The sequence below is a fragment of the Amphibalanus amphitrite genome, unplaced genomic scaffold (genome assembly GCF_019059575.1).
Source record: "Amphibalanus amphitrite isolate SeventyFive unplaced genomic scaffold, NRLGWU_Aamphi_draft 000806F_arrow, whole genome shotgun sequence".
Classification (NCBI taxonomy): domain Eukaryota; kingdom Metazoa; phylum Arthropoda; class Thecostraca; order Balanomorpha; family Balanidae; genus Amphibalanus; species Amphibalanus amphitrite.
This window is the reverse complement of record NW_024882300.1, coordinates 71,111-95,541: the sequence shown is the minus strand read 5'-3', so window position 1 is coordinate 95,541 and position 24,431 is coordinate 71,111. Positions and strand designations below refer to the sequence as shown.

At 47.6% G+C, this 24,431-nt stretch overlaps 3 non-coding genes across 3 annotated transcripts; 2 read left to right on the top strand and 1 right to left on the bottom strand.

The window, feature by feature from the left end:
* Window positions 1–3,586: 3,586 nt before the first annotated feature.
* Window positions 3,587–3,659, bottom strand: Trnas-gcu. Its single transcript has one exon. It is a non-coding gene; the product is annotated as a tRNA-Ser (tRNA).
* A 225-nt stretch (window positions 3,660–3,884) lies between these two features.
* Trnas-gcu lies at window positions 3,885–3,957 on the top strand. The gene has a single exon. It is a non-coding gene; the product is annotated as a tRNA-Ser (tRNA).
* Window positions 3,958–4,140: 183 nt separating this feature from the next.
* Window positions 4,141–4,213, top strand: Trnas-gcu. The gene has a single exon. It is a non-coding gene; the product is annotated as a tRNA-Ser (tRNA).
* The last annotated feature ends 20,218 nt before the right edge of the window (window positions 4,214–24,431 follow it).

Genomic DNA, 24,431 nt, shown 5'->3' with positions numbered 1-24,431 from the left:
TATCTCAAGCACACAGAATCGTGATTTTATGCACTCCTTGCAAGGTTAGATGCGTCACTTTTGCAATGTTGACCTTGCGTGACGTCATTTATGACGTCATCAAGGTCATATTAGTTTTTCGTCAATAACTCTTGATCAAATTGAGCTAGCGAGTCGGGAAAGCCACCAATGGACTCAGGAAGACCTGGCGAATCGAATGATATGCGACATGACCTCTTTCGACCAATTTCGTGACCTGGGGTGCTGACCTGACCTTGACCTGAGGTCAACACCCCAAGTTGACCTGACCCGGACAAAAAGTATATCATTCGACGCGCCTGAGCGAGACGAACACGATGCTGCCAAAATCGGCGCTCTGCGGCCGTTTTTTGCGAAGTTATTCACCAAACACTGAACCGTACCTTGGGGCACTTGACCTGACCTCAGAGGTCACCGGTTGACCTAGGACCTTAAAATCGGGTACCAATCTCTGCGTCTCGTAACGGCGCACACGCTCGTTTTTTCCGCGACGCGCTAGCTCCACCAGGGGCGAAACGGCGAGGGGGGGGGTCGTACCCGCCCCCCCCCCCCTCGGCCGGCGCGTATGTAGAAAACCAATAGGTCCGGCGAGGGTTAATTTTACAGCAATTTTACTAAACCAATACCGTACTGTCTCAAATAGCCCCACTGTCTCAAATAGCCCCACTTTACGGTATGTAAAAAGGTTGCCCCCTCGGCAGTGCCAAATTTGGCGGGGCTGCGCGCCGCCGTTTTTACGCTATCTTCGAAAGAACTTAGGGGGGGTCGCATCGCCCCCCCCCCATGCAAGACCCTGACCATGCTAGTAGTGATTCGACGCATTTCTGTGCATATTGCTCGTGGTTTTTCAGTTTTTTTTTAACCCTCGCCCTGGCAGGGCATTGTTCATAACACGGCCTGGCAGGGGGGGTTGATGCGACCCCCCCCCCTCGCGATTGGCTCCTATGGCACCTAGAAACACCAAATTTGGTAGTTAGGTGGGCTCCCAGGAGTTCTCACCCTTGTGCAAATTTGGTTGCTCTAGGTCAATATTTAGGGGGGTTTTGGGGGGTATAAATGTAAAAGCGGCCCTGGTGGCGCAGTCGGTTAAGGCGTCGACCCGCGGTGCGGGCGGTGCCGGATTCGGGTTCGATTCCCGGTTCCGCCCGTTCCGCGGGCGTCGTCCCCGGCTGTGTCATCAAGTGTGGGGTAGGCTCCCACTTCAGCCGTAGCCTGGGGGGGTGGGCAATGAGTGCCGGGAGGAGGAGGAGGAGCTCTCCTGTAATTGGGGCAACACAAGCCCGTTTGAGGGAGGCCGGAATTAAAAAAATCGCCAAAAACAGGTCAAAAGTTTTTTGCTTATAACTTTTGATCTAATTAAGATAGAGAAAACAGAAAAGCACCAGTGAACTCAGCACGTCAAGGCGCGTAGAATGATATACTTTTTTGTTTGCTTAAGTGTACTTAAAGTTTTTTTTTAATTTTTTAGTAAACTTTAAAGGGACCCTCCCACCTTCAAAAAAGTTTATGAATTGGCATGAAAGTGATGTCGCTCGGTTCAGAAAGAGCGAAAATGAATACCTACCAAATTTCACCGAAAAATATTCACCGGTTTTCAAGATATTAGACTTTTACTTTTGTTTACTTTTTTTGGGATCTCCGCTGTTTCTAGCGACTTTATTTTAGAAGTGCGGCGTTTGCGGCAGATGTTGCGCGCAAATATCATATACCACCGCGTGCTACAAAACGTTTTAGTCAAACATTTAAAAATCGTTAGATATTTGCGCTGACGTCACACATTCAGAGGGGTATTCCTAAGCATTAGCCCCTCTGAATCAAAATGCTGCAATTTTGAAATTCAATATTTCCGATTTAAGGCATTTCTGGATGTTGTGAGTGCCGAAACCGGTAATTGTGAGCCAGGGACCCCATTTTGGCTATCTCAACTCAAATCTAATGTTAAGGTGGGAGGGTCCCTTTAACCCGCGCCCCAGTGGGGTCTGTGTATAACACGCCCTACTGGGGGGGGGGGGCTATCCATAGCCCCCCTCCTAACTCCGAAACTACTGGGCCGATCGTCAAAATTCAAACGGCGTGTGATAGCCCCGGAAAAACTGTCGAGCGAAACCTAATTTCATTGACCTCGAGGTCACTGATGACGTCACAGGTCAGGTCAAAGTAAAAATTATTAGCACTTTGGCTTGTTCACATTTTGGGCTCTGGCCGCCGTCTTACAAGTCAGATCAGGCTCATTTTTGGTTTCCACACTCTTGAACAGATGCTCTAGATACCTTGAGGGTATCAAACTTGTACTTGGATTTTCAGGTCAGGGTCAGGTCATCACAGGTCACGAAAATATTATATCATGCGTCGGTCATGTGACACATGGTTTATGGTCCATTTAGGCCATAAATTTCGAATTTGATGTCGTCTGTGTCATTCGAGGTCATTTTGAGTCAAATTTAGCTTAGGTCAGGTCACTTTCAGGTCAAAAAAGGTCAAATTTTGAAGTGAATATTTTTCAACAAAAAAGGTGTCTATAAAGGTGTCTATATGCAGTTTGAGCTCAGGAACACGATGGTGCCATTTATATTGGTGTACGATGTCAAATACGTACTGAAAAATTGATTTGAAAAATTAATAATTGTGAATTTTTTGCAATAATGCGTATAACTTGGCTATTTTTAAAGATATTCAGCTAAAACTTGCTAGAGTTAGTCATAATCATGCGTTCTGTGACATATATTCCGGTTTTTTCGAAAAGTCAAAAACTTGTTGAAAAAAATATAAAAATATAAATTTTGAATATTATTTTATTAAATTTTCAACTTTTTCAAAATTTTGAAAATCCGAGATAGCAGTTTGATAGCGCAGTCAATTCTGAGTCCTTTCATGCAAAGAAATTGGATCTAGCTTAAAAACTAAGCTCTTGGGAGCGATTGCCGTGGTTCAATGTTTTGCGTCGAAATCGGACGGACATGACGTCACTCTGACGTCATTTCCGGCCGACCTATGGTAGCTATGAAGTTCAAATTTTGACACAAGGTGTCAAATTGATGCAGCCGAAGGTACTGAAAGTTTGGCGTCGATCCGTCAAGCGGTTTGGAAGTTATTGCAGAAAAACGGGAGGGGGGGGCTATAAATAGCCCCCCCCCAGTGGGGCGCGGGTTAATTAACTAATTAAGTTTAAGTAAACCAAATTGCATCATATCGCATATCATTCGATTCGGCTTATCACCAGGAACACAATGACACCATTTTTAAGCTCTAGCGTCATTATGTGCCAAGTTATTGGCAAAAACGTTATTTGACCTCAGTTGACCTCATTTGACCTGACCTATGGATAAGTACACCAAACAAAGAAGCACCAAGTGACCTGCTGTTAATTACTATGGTTTCAAAGCATAAAAGTGATGGAACGAAGCGGATATCTCCAGTATTTTCCGAATTTAGTATTTTCCCATAGGCTTAACATTACGACGTAGTGAGATGATGTTTTTCGTACTCCAGCGTAGATGGGTAGCCATACGGCTTCCACGGTTGACAGTGATGACATCAGTCATCTTTTTGCAAACTCGTTAAAGATTTTGGGCTGTACGGGGATTCGAACCCCGGGCCTTTGGATTAGCGCTCCAATGCTCTACCTCTGAGCTATACAGACCAAGTACTTTAACGAGCTCGGGGTTCGAATCCCCGTACAGCCCAAAATCTTTAACGAGTTTGCAAAAAGATGACTGATGTCATCACTGTCAACCGTGGAAGCCGTATGGCTACCCATCTACGCTGGAGTACGAAAAACATCATCTCACGCTCTCAGTCCCAGTGGATAAAAACAACACCTAAGAATGATCCGCATAAAACTTGGCAGAAAGCTCGTTAAAGTACTTGGTCTGTATAGCTCAGAGGTAGAGCATTGGAGCGCTAATCCAAAGGCCCGGGGTTCGAATCCCCGTACAGCCCAAAATCTTTAACGAGTTTGCAAAAAGATGACTGATGTCATCACTGTCAACCGTGGAAGCCGTATGGCTACCCATCTACGCTGGAGTACGAAAAACATCATCTCACGCTCTCAGTCCCAGTGGATAAAAACAACACCTAAGAATGATCCGCATAAAACTTGGCAGAAAGCTCGTTAAAGTACTTGGTCTGTATAGCTCAGAGGTAGAGCATTGGAGCGCTAATCCAAAGGCCCGGGGTTCGAATCCCCGTACAGCCCAAAATCTTTAACGAGTTTGCAAAAAGATGACTGATGTCATCACTGTCAACCGTGGAAGCCGTATGGCTACCCATCTACGCTGGAGTACGAAAAACATCATCTCACGCTCTCAGTCCCAGTGGATAAAAACAACACCTAAGGATTACGACGTAGTGACCTCTAACTGACCTCAGGTCAGTGACATAAAAAACCGAACTATATGTTATACAACTCGGTGAACTTAGCACATCCAGAAAGTTTCTAGGAAATCAGTTCAAAACTGTGAGTTGGACAGGTGCAAAAAGAAAATTGAAATTTGACCATGACCTTGTACCGGTTTTCTGACCTGGTGACCTGACCCAAGGTCACCCGGACCTGAAATTTTCAGGTCATATGTAAAAAGGTTGCCCCATAGGCTGTGCCAATTTTGGTGCCAATTGCGCGCCGCCGTTTTTACGCTATCTTCGAAAAACCTTAGGGGGTTGCATCAACCCCCCTGCCAGGGCGAGGGTTGACCCGCGCCCGGCTGGGGGTCCTGGATTTCCACGCCCTGCTGGGGGGGGGGGGGTGTTTGAACAACTCGGCTCCTGGGCCACGTAGCGATACGCGGAAGGCGGCGTTCGAAAGAGCGTCAAAAATAATGAGGAAATCACTTTGGTCAATTTTTTGGTCAGGTCAAAGGTCAGGTCACCAGAGGTCATTGAAGGCAAAATTTCGCCGATTTCCAGGTAGAATGTCGACAATTTCCAAGAAGCCAACGCATAACTCGGGAACCAATAGAGCTACAGCGCCGCGGAAAAGCGCATTCGATAGCCCTTTTAACGCCCTTTCTGAGTAATTCCCTCAGATTTGACCTAACGTCAACGGTTTTGCCTGCAGGGGGCAAAAACTGCAAAAATAGCCGATTTTTTCGGAAACAGTTTTTCTGCAATAACTTTTGACCCAAGCATTGTACGAGCTTACTTTTACCGGCATCGTGTTCCTCTCGTCAAGACGCATCGGATGAACAATAACTTGACCTTGAAAGGTCAACTTGAAAATTTGACTTAAGGTCAAGGTCATGACCTGACCGGAAAGGGTCATGCTGCATATCAGTCGATCCGTATCGTCTAGCTGAACACATCTAAGGCGTTTTCATCGCTCTAGCATGCCTCTATCAAAAGTTATTTGCGAAAAACTGTTAGATACCATTCGTGACCTAAGATGACCTCAGGGCATAAACAGGGGTCACGGACACCATTTTCATGTTCAGTGTGTCTAAACAACTTGTAATTCAGTGTTAAGGAGTGTTTATAATGTCTTTCATCCAAAGGAGGCGCATTTCAATTTTCTCCCATTGACTTATAATGGGGAGGTCGCAAAATTGACCTGACCTTACGTCATCGATATCAAAATTCTGAGATATACATTTTGTACATGCTATTGCTCTTAGCAATCGCTGAAAGTTTCAAAGCGATCGGTCACTCGGTGTAGCTATGACAGACATTGAAACTTTTTATGAGGTGAGGTCACTTCAAGTGACCTGGTGACCTGACCTTGAATGACCTTGGTCTGAAATTTTCACAACATGTGTAGAATTGATGTATGATAAGGTGTACCAAAAACGGCGGCGCGGAGCGCCGCCGTTTTTTAGATATTCGCGAAAAACCACAAGGGGGGTGTTTAAACACCCCCCCCCCCCCCAGCAGGGCGCGGGTTAATAAAAGCTACAAACATGTGAAAGGACGCTTCCTAGAAATCACCCGACACAAAAGCTCAGCCCCGAATACTCTGCTGAGCATTCAATGCGCCCTGCCGCCTCGTCCCTGCGGGCTGCGGGTGAGTCAGAGTCAGGCCCAGCGCCCGATCACGTGGCCGCCTGTACAGGATCCGTCCACGCCGATAGCTCGACTCGAGTCAGCGGGGGTCGACTCGGAGCCGGCCGAGCCCGGCTGACCTCACCGCTGAGGAATCCGGCGCCCCCGAGTCCCGACTCCCGAGTCCCGCCCGCGCAGACTCGGCTGGTCAGTGGCGTCTGGTAGCGGCTAGCACTCCTTCACTTGCAGTGCATGCGAACAACAACGCGGCGGGTCCCAACCAATACCTACGTCAACGCGGCGATGGTAATTGATCTTTAGATGTATTGGTGTTATTGCCAGCCGCTGTCGTGTACATATGCCCCCCTTCCTGTACCTATATATAGGTACAGGAGAGAGGGGGGAGGTCTGTTGGACACCTCCAGCCGTTCAACCCCTGATCGAGTTAGAGCTTTGCAGAAAAAACGAGCGGGCTGCCCGTGACAAGAGGAAGATGCAGATAGCCAATTTTAACCCTCGCCCGTAAATGGTGTTTTGTCACCTTCGCCCGTGCAGGGGGGGGGGGGGTTGGTGCGACCCCCCCCCCCCCCCCGGCGTTTGAAAACGGAGCGTCGTAGAGCTTAGCGGAAAAGACCAACGGATTGCTCTCAACGAGATCTCGCGATTGCTGGTATATTTTTTGGTCCTAGGTCAGCATTTGACCTACTTACGACCGGTCAAAGGTCAAATTTTCGGAAAAATCTAACTTTTTCAGATTTCCGCGCCGATTGCGGCAAAACGGTAGGAGATATCGACTTGAAACATTCCCTATCGTGATCCTTGATCAATTCTCTATCGTTTGGTGTGTATTTCGATGTCATAACTCTAAAAATGATGCGTTGGGAGCATCGTTACAAACATCTTGGCATCTCCCTGTCTTCTGATCTCAAATTTAAAACACACATAAACGAGATAATAAAGAAAGTAACCAAAGCTCTGGGTCCCCTCTATCCTATCGCAAAACACGTACCAAGAAACATTCTCCTCCAAATATACATAACCTACATACGGCCCTTTTTCGACTATTGCGACATAGTATATGACGGACTGATAACTAGAAACGACGCTAACAGACTTGAACGACTTCAAAAACGCGCAGCCCGACTTATTACAGGAACAATGACAAGAACACCGACGAACAGACTGAGGGAGGAACTGGGCTGGACTTCCATGGAAAACAGGCGCAAAGTTCACAGACTTCTACTTTACCATCACCTAAAAACAGCTGATCCTCAAATACCACCATATGTTCTTTCAATTATTCCTGACACACGACACGAGCATACCAGACAGGTAGAAATTTACGAAATTCCAGCACTCTCACACAATCCTTTAATAGAACTACTCTCTTCAGGAAGTCATTCATACCAAGCACAACCCGGCTCTGGAACGACCTTCCCCCTCTGTCCACCATCCAAACCTCTTTTCCTTCAAACGACAAATTCACGAACATTTTGGCCCTCCACGACCGCCTGAGTACTTTACCTTCGGCTCCAAGCGCGGCAATCTCCTGCACACCAGACTACGCGTCGGAGCATCTAAACTCAACGAACACCTCCATAAATTACTCCTTTCAGATTCACCCTCTTGTCCATGCGGCCATTCACTTGAAACTGCGGAACACTACATCCTTCATTGCACTACATACAATAATATTCGACAAACGCTTTTCGAGGAACTATCCACAATTCTCAATCTTGACTTTCGAACTTTGCCAACATCCAAACAACTTAAGATGCTACTTCATGGCGAGTTACTCAACCCGGGCAGCGGACGAGAGGTGGCAAGCTGTTTCCAGAAATACATAATTAATTCCCACAGATTTTGATCACCAAAACTCCTCTCGGGCGCGTGGGGCGGCGGCTCCCGGCGGCTGTTCCGGGGCGCTGTGGGCGGGTGTCCCTCCTCGTGCGGCGGTCGCTGATGTGCAATGAACGCGAGACATTAATGACTGATTGTGTGTGAATGTATAATGCGTATGATTGAGTGTAGTGTAACTGTTTGAAAATGCGATGTGTGTGTGTGAGCGCGCGTGTGTGAGTGCATGTATGCACGTGACGCTAATAATAGTGCACAACAATTACCTGATACGCCAAGAATTGTTACGTGTGCGCGTGCCAGTACAAGTGATTAAGAGTGTGTGTTTGTATGTATGTGTATAGTTTAAAGCATAGGTACGAGTCTGCACGTAAGCTTGTATGTTTGTGAATGAGTGTGCACGGAGAGAGGTGCCCCGAATTAAGCCTTGAGCTTCTGCACCAATCTCCGATTTACTCTTTTGTTCCAGTACTTTCTGTTCAATAAATATCATCATCATCATCGGAAGTCTGCAAGGTCATTTGTGCATTGGGTCACGTCAGGCGTGTGACGTCACTGACCTGACCCTGACCCAAAATGAACTACAAGAAACAACCGACGATGCCTGAAATGAATAGCAAATTCGAATTCAGGGCATCAAAATACCCCGAAAAGGCATACAAGTGCAAGAAGTCATTACAGGTCAACCGAGGTCACTGACCTTACCTTGACCTTAAGTAACCTTCAAAATGTCAACGGACATTGTGCCAATGTCAAACCAGCCAGTTGTGATTCTAACCCTATTAGTGGCAGGGGGGGGGGGTGTTTTTATCCACCCCTCTGGTTTTTCGGGAATATCTCCGAAACCGCTGAAGCTACGATGCTGAAATTTTCTGACTTTTCCTAAAACTAAATTGGGCACATTCCCTGAAAATTTCAAGTTCATAACTTTACCAGGGGCGGCTCCAGAGCACTGGGAATTGGGGGGTCCTATTCGTGAAGCGAGTCATTTGGGCGAAGATCACGATGCTGCACCAGTTTTACGAACAGTGAATGAAAAGTATCATGTGCTAACATATACAGTTATTGTGCAATGTGCATCCTCTTTTGACACGTTTTTGCTATAATAGGCGGATCCAGGCGTCCAAAAGGGGGGTTATGTTTTACCTCCCAACATAGGTGCCCTGACACCACCTATGCATGACCAATACAATTGTAGTCGTTCTCTCATAAGAAAATTATTACGAGCGAGCGAGCGCAGCGAGCGAAGTGAGTCTTTTCAATATAACGGAAAAATCTCAGTATGAGCGGCCCGGCCCGGCCCGGCCCAGCCCGGCCCGGCCCGGCCCGGCCCGGCCTGTAACGCTTTTGAGAGGCTTATATCTCAGCAACCGCTGGACCGATTGGCCTGCGGTCTTTTTTGTTGGTTAGCCCCATCCCTTCTACCCCGTAATTGACTACTTTTGATACATCTCAGTGACTGTCGTGGCACGTGCCACGTGAAAAGTCAAGGGTGTTCAAGCTGTTTTGCAAAAGTAGTGATTTTGAGAGGCTCATACACTCAAAACTTTTTTACCACCTCCTGGAGGATTCATTTTTACCGAACCCGCAAGACAAGAGTATATTTAAAGGGTACCTCGCTGCTACCATTATGTGCATGGTAACGGTACGTGGGTAAATTGAAGTTATTCGCCAGCAAAGAGTATTATTACCATGTAAATATCAATATTACTCTCGCAATCCTGAACAGGACGAAAACTCTTTCCTCCTAGGTATTGTAACTCGTGTGCAGGTGGTCGTACCATGCGTGGATCTTGTTTACCCTCGTGAATATAATATTTGAAAGAGTATCAATCAGCCAATCAAAAACGAGATCGGCCGTTTGAAGGTTGAAGGCCGCGCGCATCTGTCAGTTTTCCGCCGTTAGTCTCCGAGAGAGGGTGTGCGCAGTGTCGGTGTGGCGCGAGGTGGCCGTTGGTGATTGTGCTTGTGTGCTGTTCATCGCCTATAGAGCCTCTGCGGACATTTTATTGTAAGTACCGATGTGATGGAGCATTACGTGCTGTTGAGTGGTGCTAGTTTGATCTGGCTTACAGATCCCGCGCACGGCCACGTGGCAGAGTGTTGTAAGTAGGTACATAAACTTTGTTGTGATGCATTTTGTTGGTGACTTAGAAAAAGATATATACTGTAGTGATGCAGTTTTATTATCCCACGTAGACGGGCGACCACCCAGGAACGCTACCGTTCACTTCAAATGTTGTGGGCTGTGCCTTATCCAATTTGAGGGAGCTGAATTCTTATTCATATTCAAGCATTCATTTTGAGTATTCGTATTCAAGTTGCATTCAAGTTGTATCGTGATGTTTGTTTACCGCGTATGCATCGCTGAACGCGTATGAATAAGTGGAGTCTCACAATGTTCATGGCTGCAGTGAACCCCTCGTATTGTTTGTATAGGAATGCCAAATATGTATTGTTGCTCTTGAAGCATGTTTTTTAGTTGATGAGCTCCGGTTAACAGAAGCTTCGCGAAGCTTCTGAAGAGCGTCTGTGGGTCCGTTACCATCCTCTGGGGGGTTTACACTAAAGGAAAGCGTAAACATTACCATGTCACTAAGGGTAAGCCAGAAGAATATGCTCTCTGTAAGGTGGTAAATCACAGAGTAGATGGCATGCTACTCTTTAGAGGAGGGTCACGTTAAAAAGTTACCCTTCCACAGCGTGTAACTTCGAAAATGTTGCCCTCTAGACGAGAGTAAATCAAAAGAGTTTACCATACAGAAGATGGTAAAAAACGTCTCTGTGTCACGTTACCCCTCCCTGACGAGTTTACTCTCCATGAAAGAGTAAAATTTACCATCTGGAGGGTGGTAAAAAACGTCTGTGTGTCAAGCTATCCGTCGAGACTGTTGTGACGCATACCGTACTTTTGACGTTTAAAGTTTTATAGTGTTTCGAGCTAGCCTGAGCTAGGCTGAGTTGTCTCACTTTTCAAGTGATCGGCTGTGATGTATCACATTAGTGTTGCAGTGTACTTGCGTTGTTGTTTCGACAATACAGAGCATAGTTATGAAGACAGTGAATGTTGGTTGGTTGTATTATAGGACTGCGTAGAGAATAGGTGTTAGTGTCTGGTATCCATGTCATTGATGTGTAATGTTGCGCTCACCTTATATTTTTCATTGATAATTTAAAAAATTAGTGGGGATACAAATCCACTTTTCCGCCTAATTTTTAAATTTTAATTCATGTCAAATAAGGTGCCTCCACGGAGAACACGATACGAGTTTACTCTGTATGGTAGGGTAAACCATTACCCTTGCAATGACTCCTTGCAAGAGTGTAAAATTTACTCCGATGTGAAGGGTCAGTTGGATTTTTTACTATTCTCGTCGGGGTAAACACCCAAGGAGTAAATTATTTTACCCTACTGACGATATTTTAGGGGACGTGTTATTCTCGGGACGAGAGTAAATTGAAGAAGTTACCACCTGGGAAGGAGTAAATACAAAGTTTTTACCCTCTCGAGAGTGGTAAAAAACGTCTGTGGACGTCTTACTCTTTCCTGGAGGGTAAACTCCCCAGGAATGAGTATATTTACTCCATGGTGGTGGGTAAAATCAAAGTGTTACCCTTCAGCCAAGAGTAAAACAACGGATTTACCACCTGGGAAGGAGTAAATACAAAGTTTTTACCCTCTGGAGAGTGGTAAAAAACGTCTGTGGACACCTTACTCTTTCCTGGGGGGTAAACTCCCCGGGAAGGAATATATTTACTCCGTGGTGGTGGGTAATACCAAAGTGTTACCCTTAAGTCAAGAGTAAAATAACGGATTTATCCTCTGGAAGAGAATAAATTAGAAGAGTTTACCCCGCGGTACGTGGTAAAAAACGTCTGCGTGCCTCGTACTCCCTCCCAGCGGATTTACTCCCCAGGGGAGAGTAAAAAAGTTTTCAGTGTATCTCAGCAGCCGCTTGGGCGATTGACTTGCGGTAATTTTTGTAGGGTAGCAGCATCCCTTCTACCCAAAATAGGATACTCTCGATGCATGTGGGTCACCCCCAGTGCACGTGCAAAATACAACAATAAGAGGTGCCAAATTTGTTCCCACTTCAGTAACTCGGTAATTACTGGGGCGATTTCGCTGAAACTTGGCATACAGGTAGGCACCCACCAGGCAATGCATTCCCATGTGTTGCGGTTAGGGTGCTACTGCACGTGCGCACGTGCAGGGGGCGTTTCCAGATCTCGAGAACGGCTGGACCGATTGCGCTCAAATTTGGTACACGGTTGGGGACCAGTTAGTAGGGTGCCGTGCAAAAGTCATTTTGGACCCCGTTTGCACGTGCGCACGTGCAGAATGCCGCTTCCAGATCTCAGGAACGGCTGGGCCGATTGCGTTCAAATTTGGCACACCGCTAGTAACATAACAAGACCATTACCACCCTTTTTAGAAACAGTACCAACAAAAACCTTATTTACTATACTTTTTGTGTACCCCCAATCTCAATGATCTGTATCCGCCTATGATTTTTGAAAATGCATATTTTTAGGATCCATGTGAATTCCTGGTTCATTCTCTATCGATCGGCAAAAGTTGCGTTAAGATTGGTTCAGAAACCTGGCCGTGATAAACAGTCTAAAATGTATCTGCAATTTGCCCGTTTTTACCCCCCTCTACCCCCCCCCCCTATTGACATTTTTTAATTTTTATTTTTTAGAAATGTAGATCACGTTGAGCGAAATCGAATGCCGTTTGAATTTTGAAAATCGGCCCGTTAGATCTCGAGATATCAAAGGGGGGTCGTAAACAGCCCCCCTGCCACTAATAGGGGTAGCCAGGAGCCTGCCACTAATAGGGTTAAAGGAAAAGTGCCACCTTCGTGAAATATGAAGATATCGTTGCTTTTAATTTTGACATTATTATTTTTCATGTTCTTTTTAACCCTCGCATGTGTGCGGCGTTTGCCAGCTTCTAATGTGTAGGGGGGGGGGTCGGTTGGACCCCCCCCTTGCCGTTTGGCCCCTGATCGAGCTAGAGCTTCGCGGAAAAAACGAGCGTGTTGCCCGTGACGAGAGGAAGCCGATGATACCCAATTTTAAGGTCCTAGGTCATTGGTTGACCTTCCAGGTCAGGTCAATGACCCAAAGTCGGGAAAATCGGGACCTGTTAGAAAGTCGTAAAGCGTGGCTGCTAAGGGGTTTTTCGGGGTGCTGATCACGAATATCGTGTTAGTTTTGATCACAGACGATGTCTTGAAGCATTTAGACCAGGTCGGGTCAGGTCAGGTCAGGTCAACCAGTAGGCGTCGTGACGGGTATTCGTAGTACGTGTCAACCGCCTCTGACAGCTTCGTAACATGTTACGAAGTCACCAAAACTACTTCGTAAATGTTCAAATGGTTGCTAAATTCGAAATCAGCTCCAAAAACTAGCCTAGAAACATGTAAAACTCGAAAGGTCACCCGAGGTCACCAAAGGTCAATGACCTGACCTGACCTTCAGGTGACCTTGACACACACGGGAGTAACATCAAATCACATGTTTGAACGTTTGAAACCACGAAATGCTTGCAAACACGCGGCTAGTGCGAGCCGACATACGCGAAATCGCGATTCCGGCCAAACATGGTCTCGGAAAAGAGGTCACAGGTCAAAGGTCATTTGGGTCAGGGTCATGAAATTTTCAGGGTAGGTGTAAAATTGATCAATGCGAGGGTACTGAAAGTTTCGTTGCGATCGGCCGCTTTTTACGCGAGTTATTCGCGAAAAACCATGGGGGGGTCCATCCGACCCCCCCCCCCCCTACACATGCGAGGGTTAAATCTGTTGCCAGAAGTGCATAATTCGAAAAAAGTATGTCAAACTATTAAGCATATTGGTACTATGTTTGTACTCTCTACCGCACCTTCTGTATGATGTCATAGCGATGACATCACACTCAAGCCAATCAGCCTTCAGAAGACAGTCTCGTCGGCTTGTTTCAGATTAGCTGATTGGTTAAAGCTGAGCTGATTGGAGCTGATTGGTTAAAAACCAAAGCCTCGCCGCGGGTGGCTGTATTACAGGATAAAAACGCATTCCTGGGATAAGGACGCATTCCTGGCATATTTTCTTTTAAAATTGCCGATACCTACAAATGGAGGCCGAAATCGGCCGTAAGGTGGGACACTTTCGGGGTTTTCGAACACGGGCTACAAGATGGCCATCTCAGTTTCAAACCCCATGTTAAAGGTGACCCTTTTCCTTTAAAGGAAACAGTTCACTTTCCTGAAATTAGTATTTTGCTATGGATTTATGATTTGTTATGCTCAAAATGATCAGAAAATAAAATAAAACCTTTTTGTAAAAACAATTATTTTCTATATTTTAATATAGGACGAACTATATTCTATGTAAAACAATGTTCGACGCGGAAGCTTATTACGCGTTGACCAATCATATTGCGTAGTTCAAACCTACGCATGCTGCATTGGCTGTAAGCAGCATGCTGATTGGCTGACGATGACGTGGCTGCATTCCTGTACAAGGCACACATTCCTCTGCAAGGCACTCTTTTCGGAACGAGAAATGGAATATCTTCGTCTAGGGTGATCGTTGAGCCGTAAAAGCTCCTGATTTGTGCTTGTCTCAGCTCAAGCTACGAAACTGCTATTCCAGTTCAAAACCCCATGTTAAAAGTGAACTATTTCCTTTAAGGAGTAGGTATCGAAGTATATGCACCTGCATATATTCGTTACAAAAAGTAAGTAATTAGATAAGATTGCCTCTTTCCGCAAAGGTGGTACAGTCAATTACAGGCGTTCGATCGGGACTCTACATATTCGCCGTTAGCCCGGGCCTCAACACTGGCAGCAACCACCTGGTAATGGTAGACTGCGCACAGTCACCTTAGCTTGGTGGGATGATACTTGACTCTCAGACCTACTAATGGTGAAGGACCGGTTCGAGACTGAATTTAAATAAAGAGTTCCCATCGATTAACCTGTAACCGACTGTATACCTACATGGCGCAGCCGCCGCCCGGTATGATCCGAACCTCTGGTGAAATCCAGCACATGATCTAATGGCAGGAGACTGTGATGACTCGCGTACAGGATAGTGGACGGATGGACTGGTGTCCGTCCGGTAGGCCGGATGTCGCCGCCTGCGGCACATGTTTGTGTCGAGCTGTCCGCCGCACGCACCGCCAGATCGGCGTGTCCTCTGTACCGGGCGTCATCCGAGTACGCCGAACGAACATGAGTCACCGCGCCAGTGCGTCAGCCAACGGTACCCAGAAACGACCGCGTGCTGACCGGAACGGAGCACCTGAGTTGAGTCACCCCAACGACGGAGACGGCCCGCCGCGCGCGCACCGGCCTTGCCTCCATTACACGGATTCCACCGGCGCGGAGGCGCCAGGATGACGTCATGTGACGTCATACCTGTCGGTCGTGCTGCCACCTGTCGGACGATGACTGAACTGCTGTGGAAGCCTGTCGGCGTCGGCGGCTCGCCGGCCGACGAGAGGAAGCCCGAGTCTGGCGGCCGGCCGTCGGTGATCTCATCGGCTCTGGAGGGCCAGCGGCGAGCCCAGTGCGGTGGAAACGGGCGCCAGCTTCAGATTCAGCTATCAAAACAGCGCTGCGAGGTAACAGCTCACAGACCCCGACTCCTCCACTCACAGCCAGTCCGAGTCGGACGAGCGGTCGACCCCGCCGCGCCGCGCGGTGCTGGCGCCGCCCCTGCGCCGAGGAAAAGCGGGGCTGTGAGCTGGCGGTCGGCGCGGCGCGGCGCGGCGGTCGGGTGACAGCCGCCCACCTCTCTGGGCCGCTCTGTCGCCATGAGGTCGGACTGGGCCGAGCGGTGACGCCAACAGAGCTCCCGGCGTGATAGCGCGGCGTCCAACCGGCCGACCGCGGCTCAAAGTCCGGACGGACACTGCCAGATGCAGGGACCTCCATCAGCTCCCGCAGGCCGAGCGTGACTACTGAGATCAATCTGCTATGGCGGCTGACACGTCAAAACAGACTGTACTAGATATCTAATTGATCGGGGTACCAGGGATTCTTTATTGTAATTCATTCATGCAGGGAAGCCGGAAGGTAAAAAGGGGACAGCCCTGCACACCTTACCAGTAGCGCTACGAGCTGGCGACAACAAAAAGAAAGAATGTGTCTTTTCCTCCACACACATCACGCCAAATAAACAATGGCCGTGTTCAGTTCATGGTCAACTTTGTTTTCTGAATGAATTATAGGCATGAAGTGCATGACCCTTTCACCATATGATCTGGAATTCAATGTTCTTTTCAGGGGCTATTTCTTATCTGTTTAGATTCACCAATCATTAGGCGGCACTAGGAGCAATTGTTAATGATTTTGCGACAATTCAAACATTACCAATTGTTGAGAGATCAGCAATGCCCGTTATCAAGCACTAAGTAGGAAGCTGCGCCCTAGTTACTCAGGATCTGTGCCGACATCACGGACTCCGTCCTATAGATACGCGCCACATGTGTAGGATGCTATCTGCTCCTGTGCCGTTCAGTTCAGGACCATCCGAGTGAATGCCGGGCCGCGGTCAGGTGGCTGCCAAGCCGCAGCTGTGGTCAGCTGCCCCCCCCCCCCCCTCTCGGGCGTGCAGGCGCGGCACGGCGCGGCACGGCCAGCCGACCGCCGACGTCACTCAAGGCCAGAGCGGCTGGCGGCGGCCCACGCTCGCCGGGCCGGCCGCAGCCGCTCAGCTGCGCTGCACGGCGGACCGCCAGCCGGGCCGGCGGTCCTCAGAGCACCGGCTCCATCTCACAGCCGGGCCGGCGGTCCTCAGAGCACCGGCTCCATCTCACAGCCGGGCCGGCGGTCCTCAGAGCACCGGCTCCATCTCACAGCCGGGCCGGCGCGGCGGTCCTGAGAGCAACGGCTCCATCTCACAGCCGGGCCGGTCCTCAGAGCATCGACTCCATCTCACAGCCGGACCGGTCCTCAAAGCACCGACTCCATCTCACAGCCGGGCTGACGGCGGTCCTATAGTCAGAGCACCGGCCCAGGGTCCGTCTCACAGCCGGCGGTCCTCAGAAGACAGGCAGGGGCGGCGGATTCGGGGGGGGGGGGCAGGGGGGGCAGCTGCCCCCCCCTGGCAAACTCGTGGGGGGGCAAACATATCTTTTTGCCCCCCCCCCCCATAATTTGCGACAAAGCTTAGACAAGAAACCATATACCTGATTATTCCGTTCGATCATCTGAAGATATAACCAGATGCCCATATACTTTATCATACGTTGCCTTTCCTAATTAAATGGCAAGCGTTTACGTTCAATTGAAGTTTTCCTCTCTTCAACCTAGTTTTGGAGGCATTATAAGCGTCAACGTGACGCAGCGGCAACCCAGGCCTTCAGTGACCGTTTACAGGGGCGACGGATACGGGGTGGCAGAGGAGGCATCGTTCCCTAAGAAACTTTTGGAGGAGGGGCAAACGTATATTCTTGCCCCTCCATAATTTGTGCCCTAAACATGAGGAAAATTTCCATAATCTGATATTGCAGCTAATAGCTATGCGCTCCTACAGTTTGTCCAACGGTGCCTTTTGAATATGTGTAAATGCTAACTATTTCCGCTTTATATATATATTTTTTTTTTTGTCTTTTCAGATTCTATTTATATGTAGATGTGTGCAAGAGACGCAACTCATACCTTCAGTGGTCATTTGCCTCTATTTTGTACCTACATAAATGCCAAATCGCAAGCGAGCGGAGACAGAAGGGCTAGCCATTCGCTTGCGGGTAGTTAGGACTGATGAGCGCTCATAATAAGCCACTCCCCTGATTTTTTCGAGCGCAACAGTTTCCAGCGCATAAAATGGTAAAGGCCGAGGTCGTACACATTGACGACATTGACCAATGCACGGTATGGTATGACACCCAAAGGCCAGTCATCAGAGATCTGCTTTGGGCATTCGGAGGCTTGTGTGGGGCCAGTGTAAAAACTGGATGCTCACAGTTCAGTATCCGCTTTATTTCAGTTTTCACTATTAAAAAAGTAAAAATTTATGTTGGAAACTTTTGAGGGTAAGGCACTGATCATTAGTGCCAGTGGCCCCCCCCCCCCTTCTGTCTAAAGGCTGACTATAGAATAAAGAGCATCAAACACGAACAGTAGCGGCGGAACACCTTCAATTAAGGGGAGGGGAGGGGGGCACTGCCGACTTTTGGTCCCATTCTTTCCATGCAACGTCCATAGGGCCAACGTAAAAATGCCAAAATCAAAGGGGGGCACGGTGCCCCGGTGCCCTCCCCGTTCCGCCGCCTATGAACAAGAAAGCAAAATCTGAGGCATTTTGGAAAAATGAGTATGCCCCACAGCGTCCGATAACTACCACCTTCCAGTGGGTCAAGCCAACGGGGACCAAGTCTATAATGGCACTTAACGATAGCACTAACCTTGTCTCACTTTTTGTTGAAGTCTGTTCCGAATGGTTTCGGCCACATGGACTGGCTGCACTGAGGTCGTTTGGTATGTGCAACTGTAATTAAAGCCACCTGAGGCACCCTGACACCAGGCTGAAGCTGGGTTGGAAATGCTTCGTCTTTGCAGATATCACTGGCCGCTGATTCTCGAGTGCCTGAACCGGTAGATGTGACAAAATTTAGTGTGATAATTTGGACCTTACCGCAGTCAGCGCACCCTAAAGCCCTAATAAAGAAAGGCCCTACCAAGAGTTTCTGGCAGCTCCGTTCCATCGCTTCCATCCTCAGGACACATAAATCCTTCTCCTCCACGCCGCAACCCCTACTCCGGGCTGGACAGGCACCTTTACCTCATGCGGGCTGCTCCCTTGGAGCGGCACCACTGCTCTCGACGGAGCGCACCCCGTAGCCGGGTGCAGAGAGTGCTTGGGGGGCTGATCGGCCTGTCCTTTCGGGCGGGCTCAGCCCCGGCGACTCTCCAGGGTGTCAACCCAGACCAATGTCTCCCCCTAATTCCTATCATCCTTCCGGCCCTGAAATGGTCTCGTCAGACCGAAAGGTCCTAACCCAACAAAACAACATAAAACAAAACAAAACAAAACAAAACAAAACAAAACAAAACAAAACAAAACAAAACAAAACAAAACAAAACAAAACAAAACAAAACAAAACAAGAACAAAAAGAGCTTCTGGATTCTCGTTCCAGTCCACCGTTCCTTCACCCCAGCCCACCGCCGCGCTCCCTCACCTCAGCCCTTCGTTCCCAGCTTGACGAGCGTTTGGGCCTTAGTTAAGCCTTGCTGTAGGCTAACTGTATAAACCCATCGAGACAGCCCGTCTCGGTGAGCTTAGTTGGCGAACCACTGCCTTGGGGAGTGTTTCTGGCGGATCGCTGTCCCAATAGGATGCGACCGACTATCTCTGAATGTTTGAGCGGTCTCCTCCCGCTGTGAGCTAGTTTCATTTGATATCTGTCTCAGAAATACTTTTTAAAGGAAGGTTAAACGGAAATCGAACGTAAAATGAACAGAGGAAATGGTAACGAGTTACCTCATTGAAGAATAGCGCTCGCCTACTTCAAAAGGTTTGGAATCGTTCTTCAACATCTAATATGCGATCGGGTTATGGCACAACTTTTCCCATTAGCGATTTTTTTCTAATTGAATGATGTTGAGGGTTTCTTTGAAAATGAGCCCCATTATTATTAACCCGCGCCCGGCTGGGGGTCCTGGATTTCCACGCCCTGCTGGGGGGGGGGTGTTTGAACACCCCCCCCCCCTTGTAACTCGGCTCCTGGGCCACGTAGCGATACGCGGAAGGCGGCGTTCGAAAGAGCGTAAAAAATAATGACGAAATCACTTCAGTCAATTTTTTGGTCAGGTCAAAGGTCAGGTCACCAGAGGTCATTGAAGGCAAAATTTCGCCGATTTCCAGGTCGAATGTCGAAAATTTCCAAGAAGCCAACGCATAACTCGGGAACCAATAGAGCTACAGCGCCGCGGAAAAGTGCATTCGGTAGCCCTATTAACGCCCTTTCTGAGTAATTCTCTCAGATTTGACCTAACGTCAACGGTTTTGCCTGCAGGGGGCAAAAACTGCAAAAATAGCCGATTTTTTCGGAAACAGTTTTTCTGCAATAACTTTTGACCCAAGCCTTGTACGAGCTTACTTTTACCGGCATCGTGTTCCTCTCGTGAAGACGCATCGAATGAACTATAACTTGACCTTGAAAGGTCAACTTGAAAATTTGACCTCAGGTCAAGGTCATGACCTGACCGGAAAGGGTCATGTTGCATATCAGTCGATCCGTATCGTCGAGCTCAACACATCTAAGGCGTTTTCATCGCTCTAGCATGCCTCTATCAAAAGTTATTTGCGAAAAACTGTTAGATACCATTCGTGACCTAAGATGACCTCAGGGCATAAACAAGGGTCACGGACACCATTTTCATGTTCAGTGTGTCTAAACCACTTGTACTTCGGTGTTTGGGAGTGTTTATAATGTCTTTCGTCCAAAAGAGGCGCATTTCAATTTTCTCCCATTGACTTATAATGGGGAGGTCGCAAAATTGACCTGACCTTAGGTCATCGATATCAAAATTCTGAGATATACATTTTGTACATGCTATTGCTTTTAGCAATCGCTGAAAGTTTCAAAGCGATCGGTCACTCGGTGTAGCTATGACAGACATTGAAACTTTTTATGAGGTGAGGTCACTTCAAGTGACCTGGTGACCTGACCTTGAATGACCTTGGTCTGAAATTTTCACAACATGTGTAGAATTGATGTATGATAAGGTGTACCAAAAACGGCGGCGCTTCGCGCCGCCGTTTTTGAGATATTCGCGAAAAACCACAAGGGGGGGTGTTCAAACACCCACCCCCAGCAGGGCGCGGGTTAAAAGATAAGCAAGTAATAGCCTTTGGCTCATTGTATAATAGACACAATAAATGGAAAAGAATATATGTGCGATATTTCGTGTTCGACACTTTTTCATGCACTGATGCAACACTGATGTTTAAAAAATATTTTTGTTGACAAGCAAACACACAAAACGAGCACAGTTGAATATCCCTCCTCTGATAACGAAACATTGGATTACATAATAATTTCAGAAATGTCGACAAAATCATTCAAAGTCCAACAAGTACAGAGTTATACGGGCATAAATGATACCTCATGCCCAGCATGCCCACCACAAAACACACATATCCCCTAAAACATTCCCTAAATACATTGCATGAGTGAGGCAGGCCAAAATATTTTCTACACACATTGCGCGAGTGAGAGAGGCAGAAAGAAAAGTAAGGCAGGCAGGAAGGAGGCGGCGTTGGAGAACGGCGGGCACCAGACCGGTCTGCATCAGCTTCAAGTGTAAAAAAACAACGTTGGACAGGACTGCAAGAAGGTGAATAAAATGACACACAAAAAGGGTAGACAGGGTAGGCAAGACTTTTACTGGTGGGTCTGTCCTGGATGAGACGTGCTCTATCTTGTCATTGAGTTATACTGTATTTGCATGGGAGCAATCAGTTTCCAGGATGTGGCATTTTTATTTATTGATGGTTTACGGTTTCTGATCTCTAAAGACTCTGTGATTTTCATCTGTGCTGCATCCTTTAAGTTTGTGTGCAGTAGTTTGAGTTTGAGCATGTCGTTTGTTATCTCAGTGTCTGGGTGAGCATCTCTCATGTGTTCCCCGAAATGTGTGCCAGGTCGTTTGTGTCTAGCGTCCCCTAAATGTTCCATAAATCTGGTTCTGATACGTCTTCGTGTTTCTCCAATGTAGATGGCTGAACATAATGTGCATGTGATGTGGTATACTACGTTTTTAAGGTGACATTTCCCAACTGCACCTGCTTGACAAGCGTGACAGGTTGTACGATTTCCCCTTGGGCATGGTGGTTGATCCAATCCTGATCTAATGAGCGTGTTGGCTAGTGTTTTGCCCCCCTTCCATGCTATTTTGACATTTAGTTCAGATTTCTTTGTTATGTTGTTGATTTTTCTCGATAGGTCTTCGTCAATGTATGGAAGGGATATGTAATTTACTTTCGGTTTGGTCCGTGGGTGCTGTGTTTGGTTTCGAGTTTTCCTTTGGATGTTAGTGATCATTTTCTCTGGATATCCATTCGAGAGGAAAATATCTTTTATTTTCTTGATGCCTCTGTTCTTTGCTGACGTGTTTGAACCCAAACGTAGGGCTCGAATGGTTTGTGAGTGGATAACTGCGCGTTTAGTTTGCATGGGATGTGCTGACTTGAAGTGAACGATAATAGGAGCGGCCATGGGCTTGACATAAAGCTCTGTTGTGAAGTTCCCAGCTCCGTCTAAGGTAAGTAGCGTATCCAGAAAAGGAATGTGTTGCTCTGGTGATTGATCAGATCTTTCAATGCTGAATTTCAGGGAGGGGTGAAAATCGTTGATGAATTCAAAATAATCGTCAAGAGCCTTTGGTCCGTGAGTCCATATGCCTAATATATCATCTATTATCATGGATTGGATCAACCACCATGCCCAAGGGGAAATCGTACAACCTGTCACGCTTGTCAAGCAGGTGCAGTTGGGAAATGTCACCTTAAAAACGTAGTATACCACATCACATGCACATTATGTTCAGCCATCTACATTGGAGAAACACGAAGACGTATCAGAACCAGATTTATGGAACATTTAGGGGACGCTAGACACAAACGACCTGGCACACATTTCGGGGAACACATGAGAGATGCTCACCCAGACACTGAGATAACAAACGACATGCTCAAACTCAAACTACTGCACACAAACTTAAAGGATGCAGCACAGATGAAAATCACAGAGTCTTTAGAGATCAGAAACCGTAAACCATCAATAAATAAAAATGCCACATCCTGGAAACTGATTGCTCCCATGCAAATACAGTATAACTCAATGACAAGATAGAGCACGTCTCATCCAGGACAGACCCACCAGTAAAAGTCTTGCCTACCCTGTCTACCCTTTTTGTGTGTCATTTTATTCACCTTCTTGCAGTCCTGTCCAACGTTGTTTTTTACACTTGAAGCTGATGCAGACCGGTCTGGTGCCCGCCGTTCTCCAACGCCGCCTCCTTCCTGCCTGCCTTACTTTTCTTTCTGCCTCTCTCACTCGCGCAATGTGTGTAGAAAATATTTTGGCCTGCCTCACTCATGCAATGTATTTAGGGAATGTTTTAGGGGATATGTGTGTTTTGTGGTGGGCATGCTGGGCATGAGGTATCATTTATGCCCGTATAACTCTGTACTTGTTGGACTTTGAATGATTTTGTCGACATTTCTGAAATTATTATGTAATCCAATGTTTCGTTATCAGAGGAGGGATATTCAACTGTGCTCGTTTTGTGTGTTTGCTTGTCAACAAAAATATTTTTTAAACATCAGTGCATGAAAAAGTGTCGAACACGAAATATCGCACATATATTCTTTTCCATTTATTGTGTCTATTATACAATGAGCCAAAGGCTATTACTTGCTTATCTTTTGATTTTTTTCTAACACAGCAATACGAAAAGCGTTACATCGTCCACTGGCGGATCCAGGGAGCGGGCATTTAAAGCAAACATTTATTCTCCCTCCCCTGGCCCCTGCATCGCCCGAAATAGACAAAACGTACCTTATGTTTCCTAATAAAACACTTTTTTATCAGGATTTTTTTTTTGCTTAATACTGTTCAGCAGAAGATCAGTAAGGAATCGAAATCCGATGAGTTTTTGGATTTTGGACACTTTTTTGGGGGGTATGTCCCCTACAGCGTCGAAAACGCCTTTCTGGATCCGCATATGACATCATCTCGACTGGGATCTTGCCCCCCACGCCAAAATCGAATCCGCCGCCACTGAAGACAGGCTCATCTCGCAGCCGGCTCCGAGGGGCACTGAACCGACGCCTATACGCAGAGCGACGTGTTAAACAGGAAATGGGCAAATGTGAGCATCACAAGTCACAACACGCCGAAAGCTCCGACACCGGCTTAGCACAGGATGAATGACTTCGTGCCCAGTATAGTGCAGCTGTTCTAGTCTGAGGATCTGCTGTTCAACCTCACTTCGCTCTCTCCATTACGTTATAACTTTCCGATTAAAATTGAAATAATCGCCCGCAATCCATTCGCACTGTACCCTGTAAGTTGGCCTGTACAGATTCTACCAACCTGTGTGTGTTATCGCTATTTCGTCAGCAGCGCCTACGTCGGATGACATCACTGTTCTCCCGGAATGCCCTGAGAGGCCATGTTTCCCAGACAGTTGTCGCTTCATCGTCACAACTCACATGCTCAAGACGAATCGCTATAACAGCACGCGAAGTGCGCAGCCGTTCGAGCAGACGAAAAGCCGCATAGCAAGCCGCTCTTCGGGGGCGCCGACTCTGGTGGCCGGTGACCTAAGGAGGCCGCCGGAGTAGACACTTGTCACCTCACACACGAGGCCGTCCGGTCGAGCCGTACCGCGTGCCACGCGCCACAGTGAGCCATCGCCGCCAGATCGGAGCCATGCCAGGCGCTGCTGTCCCCCCCCCTCCCCCCCCCCCCGCCGTCCGGTCGGTTGGTCAGTGGTCGGCGGTCGGACCGGTCGGCCAGCGCTGCCCCCCCCCCCCCCATCCTGTCGGTATGTCTGTATGCATGAGCCGGCACGGCGGCG